The sequence below is a fragment of the Lissotriton vulgaris genome, chromosome 10 (genome assembly GCF_964263255.1).
Source record: "Lissotriton vulgaris chromosome 10, aLisVul1.2, whole genome shotgun sequence".
Classification (NCBI taxonomy): Eukaryota; Metazoa; Chordata; class Amphibia; order Caudata; family Salamandridae; genus Lissotriton; species Lissotriton vulgaris.
In genome coordinates this window covers 244,731,303-244,745,110 of record NC_141698.1, presented here as the reverse complement: position 1 = coordinate 244,745,110, position 13,808 = coordinate 244,731,303, and the positions used below count along the sequence as shown (strand labels likewise).

The following is a 13,808-nucleotide window of genomic DNA, read 5'->3' as shown; positions in this document are numbered from 1 at the left end:
TTTAAATGGTAATCAACAGTGAGACAATCATTGATGATAGCTCTGGTTAAGGATGTCTCTTCATTCAGCCAAATTGACCACCACAACATTAAAGGTCACAGAAGAATCCAATCAGTTAAATGTTGAATTCCCAGTTCTCTATGGACTAAGTCGTTGGAGGTAGATTTTGGCAAGCACAAAAGTCTTTTAAGGAAGGCATTTTCCTCCACCTGAAGGCTTCCAACTGGGGCCAGACCCCAGACCCCTGCCCCATACAGGGCTACGGAGAGACATCTAGACTGGAAGATCTTGAGCATGTCTTTTATCCGTTTATTCCCTAGTTTGGTAGCAAAAGTAAACACCCCATTTGCACTTCTCATCATCTTAGTCCTGACATTCTTATGCTCATTGGCCCAGCAACAATTCTTAGAGAAGGTGATCCCTAGGTAGCAGAAATTATCGACTTTTTGGACCCTTTTGCCTTCAATGTAATAAGATTGGGGCTTACTCGCCTGTGGCCCACACTCCATAACATAGGTTTTAGTTTTATTAATCACAAGTTTTCTGCTCCTGATAAATTGTGAAAACCCATCCATCAGGCGTTGTAGTCCTATCGGGGTCCTGGACAGCAGCACGGCATCGTCCGCGTAGAGCAGTACGGGGACATTGAAATCACTTACTCTCGGTGCGTCTGCCACTACTGTCTGTAATGTCGAGTCCACCTCATTGATAAAGAGAGTAAAAAGCAGGGGGGCTAAAACACACCCCTGCCTTATACCCCTACTGATCTTAAATTTGGTGGTACACTCCCCACTAGAACCATATCGAACGCTAGTACACAGTTTAACATAGAGTCGGGCCAGAAAGAAGACAATACCCTCGGGTGCCCCCATTTCAATCAGTTTGGCCCAGAGGATTGCGTGGTCCACCATATCGAAGGCGCTGCTCAAATCTGCGAAGCAGAGGTAAATTGGGCCCTTCTTGGCCTGAGTATATTTCCCAATCAAAAGTTTGAGATTTAAGCATTGCTCAACTGTCCCACGCCCTTTTCTAAATCCAAACTGGCAGTTGGCCAGGATCCCGTTATTTTCTGCCCATTCTTCCAGTCTAACCATAAGTACCCGGCTCATAATTTTCACCGAGGAATCCAATAAAGAAATTGGACGATAGTTTTTCACATCCCCTCGGTCGCCTTTTTTAAAGATGGGAATAATAATTGATTCTTCCCAGGTTGGGGGTATCCCATGGCAAACTGCTGCATTAAAAACTTTAACCAGCAGTGGGTCCCAGACCTCAGGGGCTGTCTTATACACATCGATGGGCACCCGATCCGGTCCTTGAGCTTTTCCTCCCTTACTTGCGCTGATACTATTCATAACCTCGGTAATAGTAATGTTCAGAGGGATGGTGGGCCAACCATCCACATTGTTACCCAAGGCTTTGTCAGAGTCAAAAATATTAGAAAAGTGGGAGATCCATGTTTCCATATTGACCATGGAGGTTAGTTCCGGTACCTTCTCATCTTTGAGGAACGGGCAATTGACAGTAGGCCAAAATAGGGTACAGTTTTTTGATTCTGCAGCCAGAGTCAATTTATCCCAGGCCTCAAGCCGTAACTCGGCCTTCCTTCGCTTTAGTATTATCTTATAATCTGTTCTAAGCTGGGACACCTGACAACCAACTCTAGGTTTAGCTGCCAGAGCCTCTTTGAGCTCTTTAGGTGCAGTGGTACATGCACGATCAAACCATCCCCTGTGTTGGGTGGGCTTAGATCCTGCTGCTTTAGTAAACTTATTGTCAATAATGGTATTGATTCTAGTAAAATATCCAATAAAATCAACAGTGACGTCAGCATGCTCAAGGATCGCAGTGATTTCTAATAGGCAGCTACTAATAATTAGATCAGACGTCAGTTCTGATTTATCCCCTTTCCATCTTAACCTCGTACCGTTCGGTCTATGGGGTTCAATGTTAGGGATAATACCCGAATCCGGTACAGGTTTTCCTTTCCAGAGTGTGACTTCAAAGGTGATACAGTTATGATCGCTGAGCATAATATCCACAACCCTTGGGGCCAAACTCCAGGGGATAAGGTTAGAAGACATACATATAAAATCTATAACGGTATTTGCCCCTCTACCTGAAAAAGTCGGGATACTCTCCCCTAAATCGTTCTTCTCATTCTCCAATATTTCCATATCATGTGCTGCTAACAGATTGTTCAGGGATTCCCCATACATGTTATGTGGAAAATGGAGATCAGCATCTCCTACGCGATTGGTAAGCCCACACGTACTTTGATGAGAGAGGGGGCAAACAGCAGTGTTAAAATCTCCTGCCAAAATAAATTCAAAAATAACATTCGAACCATCTATAATATCAGCCAGTGCGCTCTCTAAGGCATTAACCACCAAGTGCCTGGTACTGTCGAATATATTATTATAAAATTGATTAGGAGGATATTTCTTCCTTCATCTTGCGTCAACCATAACATTTGAGAGTGAGCCCCCACTAAGACATGTTTTTTAACAATTATTGGAGTTTTCACAGAAATCAAGACCAAGAGCCCACCCTTGGATCTACCAGAGGTTGATGCTACAGCGGGCAATTGGTAGGAAACAAACCCATTGTAGCCAGTAAAATTTTTGCACCAAGTTTCCTGGAGACATATAATGTCGAATAAACCAACAAATTCTTTCCACCCCAAACAGTCCTCTTTAGACAATGAGCCCGCAATGTTCCAACTGGCAATAAAACATCTTGGGTGTCTGTCGGTAACATCAGTAGTGATAGTGGGGCTAATACATTGAGTGTCCGGGATATCGTTGGAATTAGGATGAGTTATAATTAACTTATCGGCTACAAAGCGACCCTCAGTACACTCAATAGATTCACCCACCGCATCACATATCGTACGGCAATCATAATTCTCACTTATAATGTCAGGGAGTCCTGTGGCATTTCCATCTAGCTCTCCATCACAGAGAGCCTTTTTTATGTCATACATCGAGGAAACCTGATCAAAGTTCAGTCAATCGTTAGAATCTAAGCCACTCAGGGGTTGGTATCGATTGGATGTTGCCAGCTCAAAACCACTAGACATACCAGCAACACAGCCTCTTCTCCCCCCAAGGTCAAGTTTGGGCTGGGCAAAAAGGTGTCTATAAAAATACCCCAGAGGTCTGAGTGAGATTCCCTGATCGTTCAGTGGACGGGAAGTAGCTTTAATCAAAGAGGTTGTGGCAAGATGCGGATTTTTAAAATTAACTATTACACAGTCGCCACTAATGTCTTTACGTGATTTCCCTATCCATTTAGTTCTTGTGGTGGTTAGAATCTGATCAGACAGAGCTACTGGGAAACCACACTCTTTATTCAGCCAACCCACTGTTTTATTCTTCAGTGACTCATGTGATTCTGAGTCACCATATAGTCCTGTCTCCCTGACTGGTGGGACGTTAGTCAGAACTGCCACATAAGGTGCACAGTCTGGGGGAAGATCAGGTTGAGAGTAACCATATCGCCTAATCTTTTCTTTGGGAGGCCCTGGATTATCCATAGGAGCTAAGGTGATGGAAGTCTTTGAGCACACAGGTGCTATGCTGGATACAGCTTCCATGACTGGGCGCGATCCATCCTCCAGTGTCCTTACGCTCTCCTTTATAGGACCCTTAGCCATTGAACTAACTTCAGGGCTTACATTAGACCCAGTTTGTAAACTCAAAAGGCCACCCAAACTTAATACTTCCCCGAGATGGTACTAAGTTTCTCAATTAGGGGTTTCATAATTTTATCAAGCTTTGCATCAATGATGCTAATCAAAATCTCTAGCTGTTCAGGATCTAATTGTACATTAGAATTATTAACTACAGCTACAGGATCACTTATAACTCTGTCCGGTGGAGGTTCCGATCTTTTTTTATTGTGTTTCCCCCCCCCCGTTTAGGAATATTTGCCCTGCCGATATTCTTCCCAGATCTCAGTACCCTATGGGCTCTAGGAGCCGGGGAGTCAGATTCTATAACATCTGGTGGGGGCTCGGGCAAGACCAAATTAGGCTCTAATACAATCGGAATAGCCATAATTGGGGGTACAGGGGGATCGGGGTCACAGCTAATATCAACTAAAGAAGTCGACAGGGATATAGGTGACTTGGGTGGACTCACTAGAGGCACAGAAGGGGTTCCACGACCCAATGAAAGCCTTCGTTCCTTATTAATTTTATCTACTACCTTGACAAGATAATTATCAAGAGTAGCGAGGGCTGGGCAAGTATTTGCATTGGTGCTTTTAGACATGGTAAAATCCCAGTTACTCTCAATTACACAGCTAAAAAATCCGAAAGCCTTAATGAACGTTCTACAATTAAAATATTAAACGAGGTATACAAAGTACAACTGGGCAAGTGCATGAACAGTCTCGATAACCAAAGGCACAGCCGTCTACCTTCAAAGTCCAGCGCTTGGGGGAGGAGCCTAGCCGGCGACCGAAATGGCTGCATAGACGCTCGGCTTCGGGAGCCCTCTCACCCCGCACATACATCCTGACAATTATCCTGAGCCGTAACGGCATATTTAAGTAGGCGAAGGAAAACTTTCACTTACCGTTTGCTCCTGGGGCTTCTACGTGCGGCAGACCCAAAGAAATGTCCCCGAATGTTCTGCGGCCTTCACGGAGCTGGGACCGGGGTGTCGAGTGAGAGGAGCAGCCGGCCGCGACTGTCACAACAACGGCCATTGGTGGAGGTGCGGAGGCGGCCGGAGGGCGCCGGAGGTTTGCTGGCGACGGTGACGACTCAGTCCATCTAGCGGAGTACCTTGTGGGATGCGTGGCAGAGCAGGATCGAGGGGGGTGCGTGAAATTTGGCCCCCTTTTCAGTCTTGTGTTCGGGCATAATTAAAGACTTCCCCCGGAATCGGCGGGCGGCTCCCGAGGAGCGGCAGCGATTTTGTTTAGCCCTTTGGTGGTTCTTCGCCGGGTGGCCTGCCTAGACTTTCTGGGTCCTCACTGTGAATCCTGTTGCGCCCCGGTGTGGGGCCCGGTCCCGGGGTGAGGTGAAGAAGGACGAGGCCGGATCTGCTAAGATGGCGGCTGTTACCCTCCTACGCAGACCACATCTGGATGGAAAAGCCGCCGTGCTGGAGTGTTCAGGGGTCTGGCGGCACGAGACAGAGCCCACGTCCCAAGATATATTGGCTGCTCTAACGACCCTGCATGCGGCCCTGATCCGTAGCGCCCGAGACCTGGGAAGAAGGATGGCCGCCATTGTTGTCCCGCCATTCCACACGGGTACATTTCGATCTCAAGGAAGCACCGACGTGCCTGCCTCTATGTCAGTGAAGAGTGCTCCAGGTACGCCTATGTTCGTGGAGACGCCGGAAGACCCGGTTCATGAGATCGCCTTGGACAGCTCTGTAGTACACATGAGTGACTCGTCAGGGCATATACCTGATCAGCGGCTGGGGAAACAACGCTGGTCTATGTCTTGGGCTGCCCCGGTGACGTCTCAGTGCTTGCCGTATGGTGTGACTCTTTCTCCTTGGATGGTGAGGCTGTGTTCGGACTTGAGGATATTTTCGGTGTCGATACCGACACAGATGGATTTTCGGCATACATATTCGGCTGGGTTTTGGTTGCTGAAGTCCCATGGAGTAATAACACGGCCCGGTCCGCCCGGATCACCTGGACCCTTCACGCAGCTCTGTCTGACGATTGATAAGTGTTGGTGCTATTGATAGGAAAGGCCAAGGGTGATACCGCCTAGGATCCGGTGGACTTATTGATGGCTGATGGCGATTTGGGGGACATTCGGCGGGGAGTTTATTGATGGTGCTCTCAGTGATTAATGTTTTCCATGGCTATTCTGATCATGCTTTTAGGATGTTTATCGGGTGCGGGGGTGGGGGGGGGGGCCGAGTGGCAAGATCGAGGGCCCTTCTCCACTTTTTTCTTCTTTTCTTCTTTCTCCTCTTTTTCTATATTTCGGGTCTCTTATTTAGGGCGACAGGCACGCTGCTGGGGGGGGGGGGGGGGGGGGTAGGCCGTGGTCTTCTGCAGGCGTGCAGGGTGGGGGGTAGGGGGATGGGGTTTGTTACTTTGTCCGTTATTTTTTTCTATGGCCCTTTTGTCTTTCTTCCTTTTTGGTGTCGTCGTTTTTCATGTTGCCTACAGTATGTTTCGTTTTGAAGGAGGGGGTGCAGCTTGCTATGGAATGGGTTTGTGGTCACATTTGTCCTGACTCTTATACCTTACCCCCAATACTTAAACTGTATTTGCATTATTTGCGGATTTCCTGATTCAGGCTTGTTATTGTAGGACCATGTATGACTGTACGGCACTGATCCTTAGTTTTTCTTTATTGTAAAATGAACCTTCATGAATCCTGAATATCGGCCACTACGCCTGAATACGAGTCATATCCTGGACGCTTGTTAGACCCCGGTTCTCGGGCTGCTATGTTTTCCTACATTGATTTGCTGTACTTACGACTTGGCTAGCGGCCGGCCGGGATGGTTGTAGGCCCATATTTGTATTTGCTTGAAGTAATAATAAAGGTCCCCCCCCCCCCAAAAAAGTCCAGCGCTTGTCCCAAAACCAAGATCCGTGGCCCTGCCCTGTCTCAAAAAACAAAGGTGTGGAGGGTCGAGGGGAATATTTTACGACCTGTCTACTCAATCCCCAAACTCTGGATACATTACACACAAAAGAGTAGACCAGGTCTAGAGGTGGTGTGCATCTGAACAAGCGACCGTGAAACAAGTGGTGTAATTGCAGGCAAAAAAAGTCGCTGAGTCACAGAGGTTTTGATAAATCCCATCAGCCCACCCAGTGGCGGAGTTTCATCATATGGGAATTGATAAGTACTCAAAACCTCACCCGACCTTATAGTGCCAGGATAATATCTAATCTGAATACATATCGTTCCTCAACTTATTAACGTAAATAAAGTGCAGTGCTCAAGTGAACGTGATGAGTTAAAATCGACTACTGAGACTCAAGAACCTTTCAAATAGAAGTCTAGGTGTCAAAACTTAAAAACACGCTGAGTAGTTAAAATTTGATACTACCCTTTGGCGCTGAGCAAGATGGTCGACATGTTTCAGCCTGTTGGGGGACTACCCCGGCTTTCTTCAGGACCTTTCATATAGAAATGCTACTGCTACTGACAGTGATTTGTGGTATGAGGAACAGTAAAAATGTACTTATGGAGAGTCACATATCTACCAGGAACTTTGCACTCCAATGTTCGCTGGAGGAAGAGAGACATGACTTCTTCCTATCGGGAGACAGAAAATAACACAATGGAACAGGACAAAGTTGTCTACATACATCTACATGAATACACATACACCGCTCAGATTAACACACATGCATGAACCATTTTTGTTCCGCATTACTAAAACAAAAAGCATAATAGCTAAATCACTCAGAGGCATTTCCTCATAGTGATACTCACCCAGCTTTGTGTGGGTGATGGCCTCACCTCACCCGGCAACCGCTCGGGAGAATGAGGCCCCGCTCTACAGTGTAGAAAAAGGACATAGTAAGTGCTCATCATCTTCCATGCCCAGCCAAATTGCTCTACACATAAACCCAACAGACGTGTGATGGAGACCCAAGAATCAGACCACAAGGTTGTCTGCACGGGGGCTAGCAATGATACAAACAGAGGCTATCCACACGGGGGCTGGCAATGAGACTCTAAAAGCCTCCAATTTCCAAAAGGTTTGGGTGTGTTACAAACCGCCGTATAGGTGCTGATAAATGCCTCATGGAGGCAGCCTATCAATCCCAGTGTGGGTACTCAATAAATGACACAAGGTATCAGGTGCAAAAAAGCTCTTAGCTAAAAACACACAGTCTTTAAACAAATTGTGAACAGTATTGAAAAACATTAATAAAGACCCCTACTTATCTAGATTGTCCCCCATTTAAAGGAACATATTGAGTTCCCATCGTTTAGAACACATGGTCTCTAGAGTATGAGGACAGTCTTGGCTCCTTACAACAATAGTAACCGCCAAGTGAAAACCAGTGAGCGCAGCAGGGGCATCACGCATCTTACCTGTCCGTCGGTGCCCCTTGTAATTGCCGAGCGGAAGTAGAGGTGTTTGTCATCCCGCCCGCCTACTCTTTATAGACGGACAGTAATAGGTTAATTGGTCACGTGAAACTAATGTCGCACCACATCTTCAGAAAGTCAAGTTTTGACTGTTCAAATGTTATGGGACACTCTCTGATCTAAAGACGTATCCTCAGGAAAGAATTGTTTAGAAAAACGCCACTGCGCTGAGTCAGGAAAGTAAGGATCCTGACAAGTGTATCTGCGCACGCGCTCAGCGATGACCAACACTATATCTATGGAACCAAAAGTGGTTCTTAAAGCTTTGGTTCCATAGATGTCCGTCTATAAAGAGTAGGCGGGCGGGATGACAAACACCTCCACTTCCGCTCGGCAATTACAAGGGGCACCGACGGACAGGTAAGATGCGTGATGCCCCTGCTGCGCTCACTGGTTTTCACTTGGCGGTTACTATTGTTGTAAGGAGCCAAGACTGTCCTCATACTCTAGAGACCATGTGTTCTAAACGATGGGAACTCAATATGTTCCTTTAAATGGGGGACAATCTAGATAAGTAGGGGTCTTTATTAATGTTTTTCAATACTGTTCACAATTTGTTTAAAGACTGTGTGTTTTTAGCTAAGAGCTTTTTTGCACCTGATACCTTGTGTCATTTATTGAGTACCCACACTGGGATTGATAGGCTGCCTCCATGAGGCATTTATCAGCACCTATACGGCGGTTTGTAACACACCCAAACCTTTTGGAAATTGGAGCCTTTTAGAGTCTCATTGCCAGCCCCCGTGTGGATAGCCTCTGTTTGTATCATTGCTAGCTCCCGTGCAGACAACCTTGTGGTCTGATTCTTGGGTCTCCATCACACGTCTGTTGGGTTTATGTGTAGAGCAATTTGGCTGGGCATGGAAGATGATGAGCACTTACTATGTCCTTTTTCTACACTGTAGAGCGGGGCCTCATTCTCCCGAGCGGTTGCCGGGTGAGGTGAGGCCATCACCCACACAAAGCTGGGTGAGTATCACTATGAGGAAATGCCTCTGAGTGATTTAGCTATTATGCTTTTTGTTTTAGTAATGCGGAACAAAAATGGTTCATGCATGTGTGTTAATCTGAGCGGTGTATGTGTATTCATGTAGATGTATGTAGACAACTTTGTCCTGTTCCATTGTGTTATTTTCTGTCTCCCGATAGGAAGAAGTCATGTTTCTCTTCCTCCAGCGAACATTGGAGTGCAAAGTTCCTGGTAGATATGTGACTCTCCATAAGTACATTTTTACTGTTCCTCATACCACAAATCACTGTCAGTAGCAGTAGCATTTCTATATGAAAGGTCCTGAAGAAAGCCGGGGTAGTCCCCCAACAGGCTGAAACATGTCGACCATCTTGCTCAGTGCCAAAGGGTAGTATCAAATTTTAACTACTCGGCGTGTTTTTAAGTTTTGACACCTAGACTTCTATTTGAAAGGTTCTTGAGTCTCAGTAGTCGATTTTAACTCATCACATTCACTTGAGCACTGCACTTTATTTACGTTAATAAGTTGAGGAACGATATGTATTCAGATGAGATATTATCCTGGCACTATAAGGTCGGGTGAGGTTTTGAGTACTTATCAATTCCCATATGATGAAACTCCGCCACTGGGTGGGCTGATGGGATTTATCAAAACCTCTGTGACTCAGCGACTTTTTTTGCCTGCAATTACACCACTTGTTTCACGGTCGCTTGTTCAGATGCACACCACCTCTAGACCTGGTCTACTCCTTTGTGTGTAATGTATCCTGCCCTGTCTCAGCCTGCCTCTGACGGCCTCAGACGGCCCGCCCTCTGCCCGGGCTCAGCCCGGCGCGGCCCGCGCGCGTCCCGCGGGGCGGGAGGTGTTCGCTGTACTTATGGCGCCTCCGGGCGCGTGGTCAAGTGTCACGCCCTCACTAGGGCTGCTGGTAGTGGTGGTCCGCTGTCCGGGGCCGCTACGGGCGCTGGATGGTGAGCAGGTGGGCAGAAGCAATCGCCTGGAGCCGTTTCCCTCACGGCGGCGTCAGGCGCACACAAATTACCCCTACACAGTCATGGTTTTATCATTTTATTGAAATTCAGTTGATAACAGTCTACTTTGCGAAAGAAGGGGTCGGTGTCCCCTACAATGTAGCTGGTTCTTTCCTTGTTTGAAAAAAAGGAGGAAAATAAAAGTGCAACATCATTTGGGGTGCAAGGTTAACTCACAATATTATAATAGGGATAAAAAAAAGGCAAGAATATATGCCTTAAAAGCTGTGTCTCCAGTATTCACACCTGATTACTAAAATAATTTGATGTGTAAAGAGATGGACAGTGAATGAATAATTCTGGCCAAAATTTAGGCTCTCTAAACATTTTGTGCATTTAATTCAAAGTTAACACAAGGAGATGACGGAGTGCTGAAACTTTTCAGACACTCACCCTCAGTCACAGATCTGGGTTGAACCCATCATCGTTCTTCAGCTCACTTTGCCACCCCAGTTCAGACCCAGCCTGGGCCGGATTGTTCCCATGAGGAATAGGGTCAAGACCGATTTGCATATGGCTGGGTCCGAACTGGGGTGGCAAAGTGAGCTAAAGAACGATGATGGATTCAACCCAGATCTGTGAGTGTCTGAAACATTTGAGCTCTCCGTCCATCATCACCTTTTGTTTGGTTAATTCAAAGTTAGGCTGAAGGTAGATATACAACTCCTTCATAACTTTTTTGGGAACCCACAAGAAACATACTGCATTAACAATCCCAAAACACCCACTTCTCCAATCATACATGCTGGATGAAGTTAAATCTGTACTGTCCCACTAAGTAATTCTGCTGAAAGAATTACAGAGCCAGGGAGGCCTAATACTATTACTAAAGTTAAGAAGGTTGGAATTGTTAATTGAAAGGACTTAAATATTAATTTAAAAATGTGTGTTCGCTATCTAATTACATTATGTGGGACAATAATTCTTAGCATAATTAAAAATGTTGCAGAATGCTCCCTGCATTTGGAAAAACAAGTGGAAAATCTGTATTTTGTTCGAAAGGGACAAACATAATTTAGTTCTGCTTAGAATACTACACGAAGAGAATCAAAATTCAAAAGTTTAGTTTATTTATTGTCTCAGTGTACAAATGTCAGCCATACAATAGAAAAGGGTGATGAAAATATTAAATATTTAGCCATCAAAATTCTGTTTGCAACATAACGAGACAACCAGATGCCGAGCAGGGGCACTTTGGTCAAGTGCGTTGCATCTAGGTCCAATTATAGTCCTTCTAAAGTGCAAAGGCAAGAATTAACTACTATCTAAATTGAAACCTATAGAAGACAGTCATAATTAAGATTCACGGTGAAGGTGAGTCCATGTTATAATTAACTATGCCATTTACTACAAGGATAGATTGAATAAGAATTTCCCATGTGTTTATGCCGTTTTTACCGTGTCCTATATTGTTTTTTGTAAAGAGCGAACAAAGACACAGTCTCCTTGTGGCCAGGGAAAAAAGGAGCATAATACCATAAAGTGCTGACGTGTTTCCTCGCCAACATGCATACAATTACAGGTAGTCCCACCATTTGCAGTTGACCAGCAAGTGTATTAGATGTTTTGAATTTGAGTCCCTGTGGGAATAACAAAATAAGCCATCACTTGCGCTGGGTGCTGCATATTCCTGTGGGAATCCCAAGTTTTCTTACAGATAAAGTGCAACCATACAGAAGTATTCCTAAAGGAAGAATTTGCTTTGACATCGTCTCCTCCTGGTGTGACAAAAAGCAGGACCAAGAACAATAATTGGTCTCCTTAGGTTTCATTTGAATAGATCCTGCAGATGTTCTTCCATGATGTCTCTTACATTTTTTTTCATCTGAAACAGAACCCCCACCACTCTCCAGATATTGACGTTTGAGACTCCGGTGTCTGATTACGTTCTGTCCCTGATTCCTTTCAGTGAAGGCTCCTCCAGGCCGGTCTTCTGCCATAATATCAAAGTCTAAATAACAACCTGCACTTATATAAAATCCACAATATTGACTACAAACATAGAGTCGTGGTCAGGAGCTGTGGAGACCATGAAGATGAGAATAGTACATCTGTACTTGCCAATGCATGCTTTCTGGGCCGATATTTTGGTAGCTGATACTGAGAAGTAATAGATGTAGAGGTCAATACATCAGACGGCCGGGCAGAGGGCGGGCCGTCTGTGGCCGACTGTGGACGGGACGGGCCACCCCCCTTGTCTCCAAGACATTTTGTCCAAGAAGATTTTGACATCCATCCATAAGGTACTGTCATCAGCCCTCCCCCCCCCCCATTTGTACCTCTTGTTGATAGTTGTTAAGTAGGGTGACTTTTTCTACTGTGGGAGCTATATTCTACCTTTAGCTAGCCTAATCGCTTCCCTGGCATTTCCCTCCATATTATCCATTTACACCAACGAGGCTATTTACGCTAATTATGAGCATCCAGGGTAAGAAAGCTAAATCATCCACCTCACGCCCCAACACAAGACTTCAAGCCACAATGCCGCAGCCTCTTCCAACACTGACGGCAATAGACAAAATGTTGAAGCAGACTATAGGGGTGGTCGCCAATGTAATTGAAGACACCGAAAGAAGACTATCCCTCCCACCCACAATAGGTCCTACAGACCTAGGCTTAGATTGCTCAGTAATTGCTATGGACCCTACGATCCTTGACTCCTACTTAACTTCTACCTTTGCTGAGCTCCCCTGTGCACAGGTTCCGATTGAACCCTAGCTCTGATCGGGCCTCCGAGACCTCGGTCGCCCCAGACCCCCCCGCACGAGAGCCGACTGCCGGGGGCCTTGGGACCTGGGACCTCGAATCCCCAGTCCCTGAAACCTGGCTGGGGGCAGAGATTGTTCCAATTTTTAAAAAGGGCTGTCCACTAGCTCCATCAAACTATAGACCAATTAGTCTACTCGATACCACACAGAAGTTGATGGGCCGAATTCTGCTGGAGAGGCTATTGGGCTGGATGGAGGAAAACAAAATCCTGACCACCCTCCAAGCCGGTTTTAGATCAGGGGCCTCGACCCTGGACCAGATCTTTCGACTCCAGGCCCTATACTGGAAAACTGCAAGAGTAGAGGGTGGCAGCCTCTACCTTGTCTTTGTGGACCTGCGGGCCGTATTCGATCTGGTCCCGAGGGAGAGGCTCTGGACGGTCCTGGAGGATCTTGGTCTCCCTCCCTACTTACTGCACTCCATAATCCGGCTCCACACTGGGAATTATGCCCAGGTGAGGTGTGGAAAGAACGGGGAATTATCTGATCGTTTCCCTGTCACACGAGGAGTACGTCAGGGCTGCGTACTAGCCCCTACCCTCTTCAGCTTATATGTTAACGGCCTGATAGACAGACTTAATTGTGTCAAGGACAATGATGCACCACGCCTGGCCACTGGTAGGGTGCCCGCTCTGATGTTCGCGGATGACACCTTGTTGCTGTCACGGACATCATCGGGCATCCAGCGGGTTTTGGATGGGTTTGTATCTTTTTGCGCCACGCGAGGCTTGGAGATCAACTTGGAGAAAACCAAGTTTATGATCTTCAACCCCCCGAGGCACACCCGCCCCAACCCCACACTAAACGGAACCCCCCTTGAGAGAGTTAAGACCTTCATATACCTGGGAGTGACTCTGACAGAACAATTCATTTGGGACCACCAAGTCTCTAAATCCTCCCTGAGATTAGCACAGATAGTGGGAGGCATAGGCAGATT

At 46.2% G+C, this 13,808-nt stretch overlaps 1 protein-coding gene across 1 annotated transcript in view; it reads right to left on the bottom strand.

Moving 5' to 3' along the window:
• KCNH2 (potassium voltage-gated channel subfamily H member 2) overlaps positions 1-13,808 on the bottom strand; it is a 1,978,218-nt gene that overhangs the window by 179,143 nt on the left and 1,785,267 nt on the right. The window lies entirely within an intron of this gene.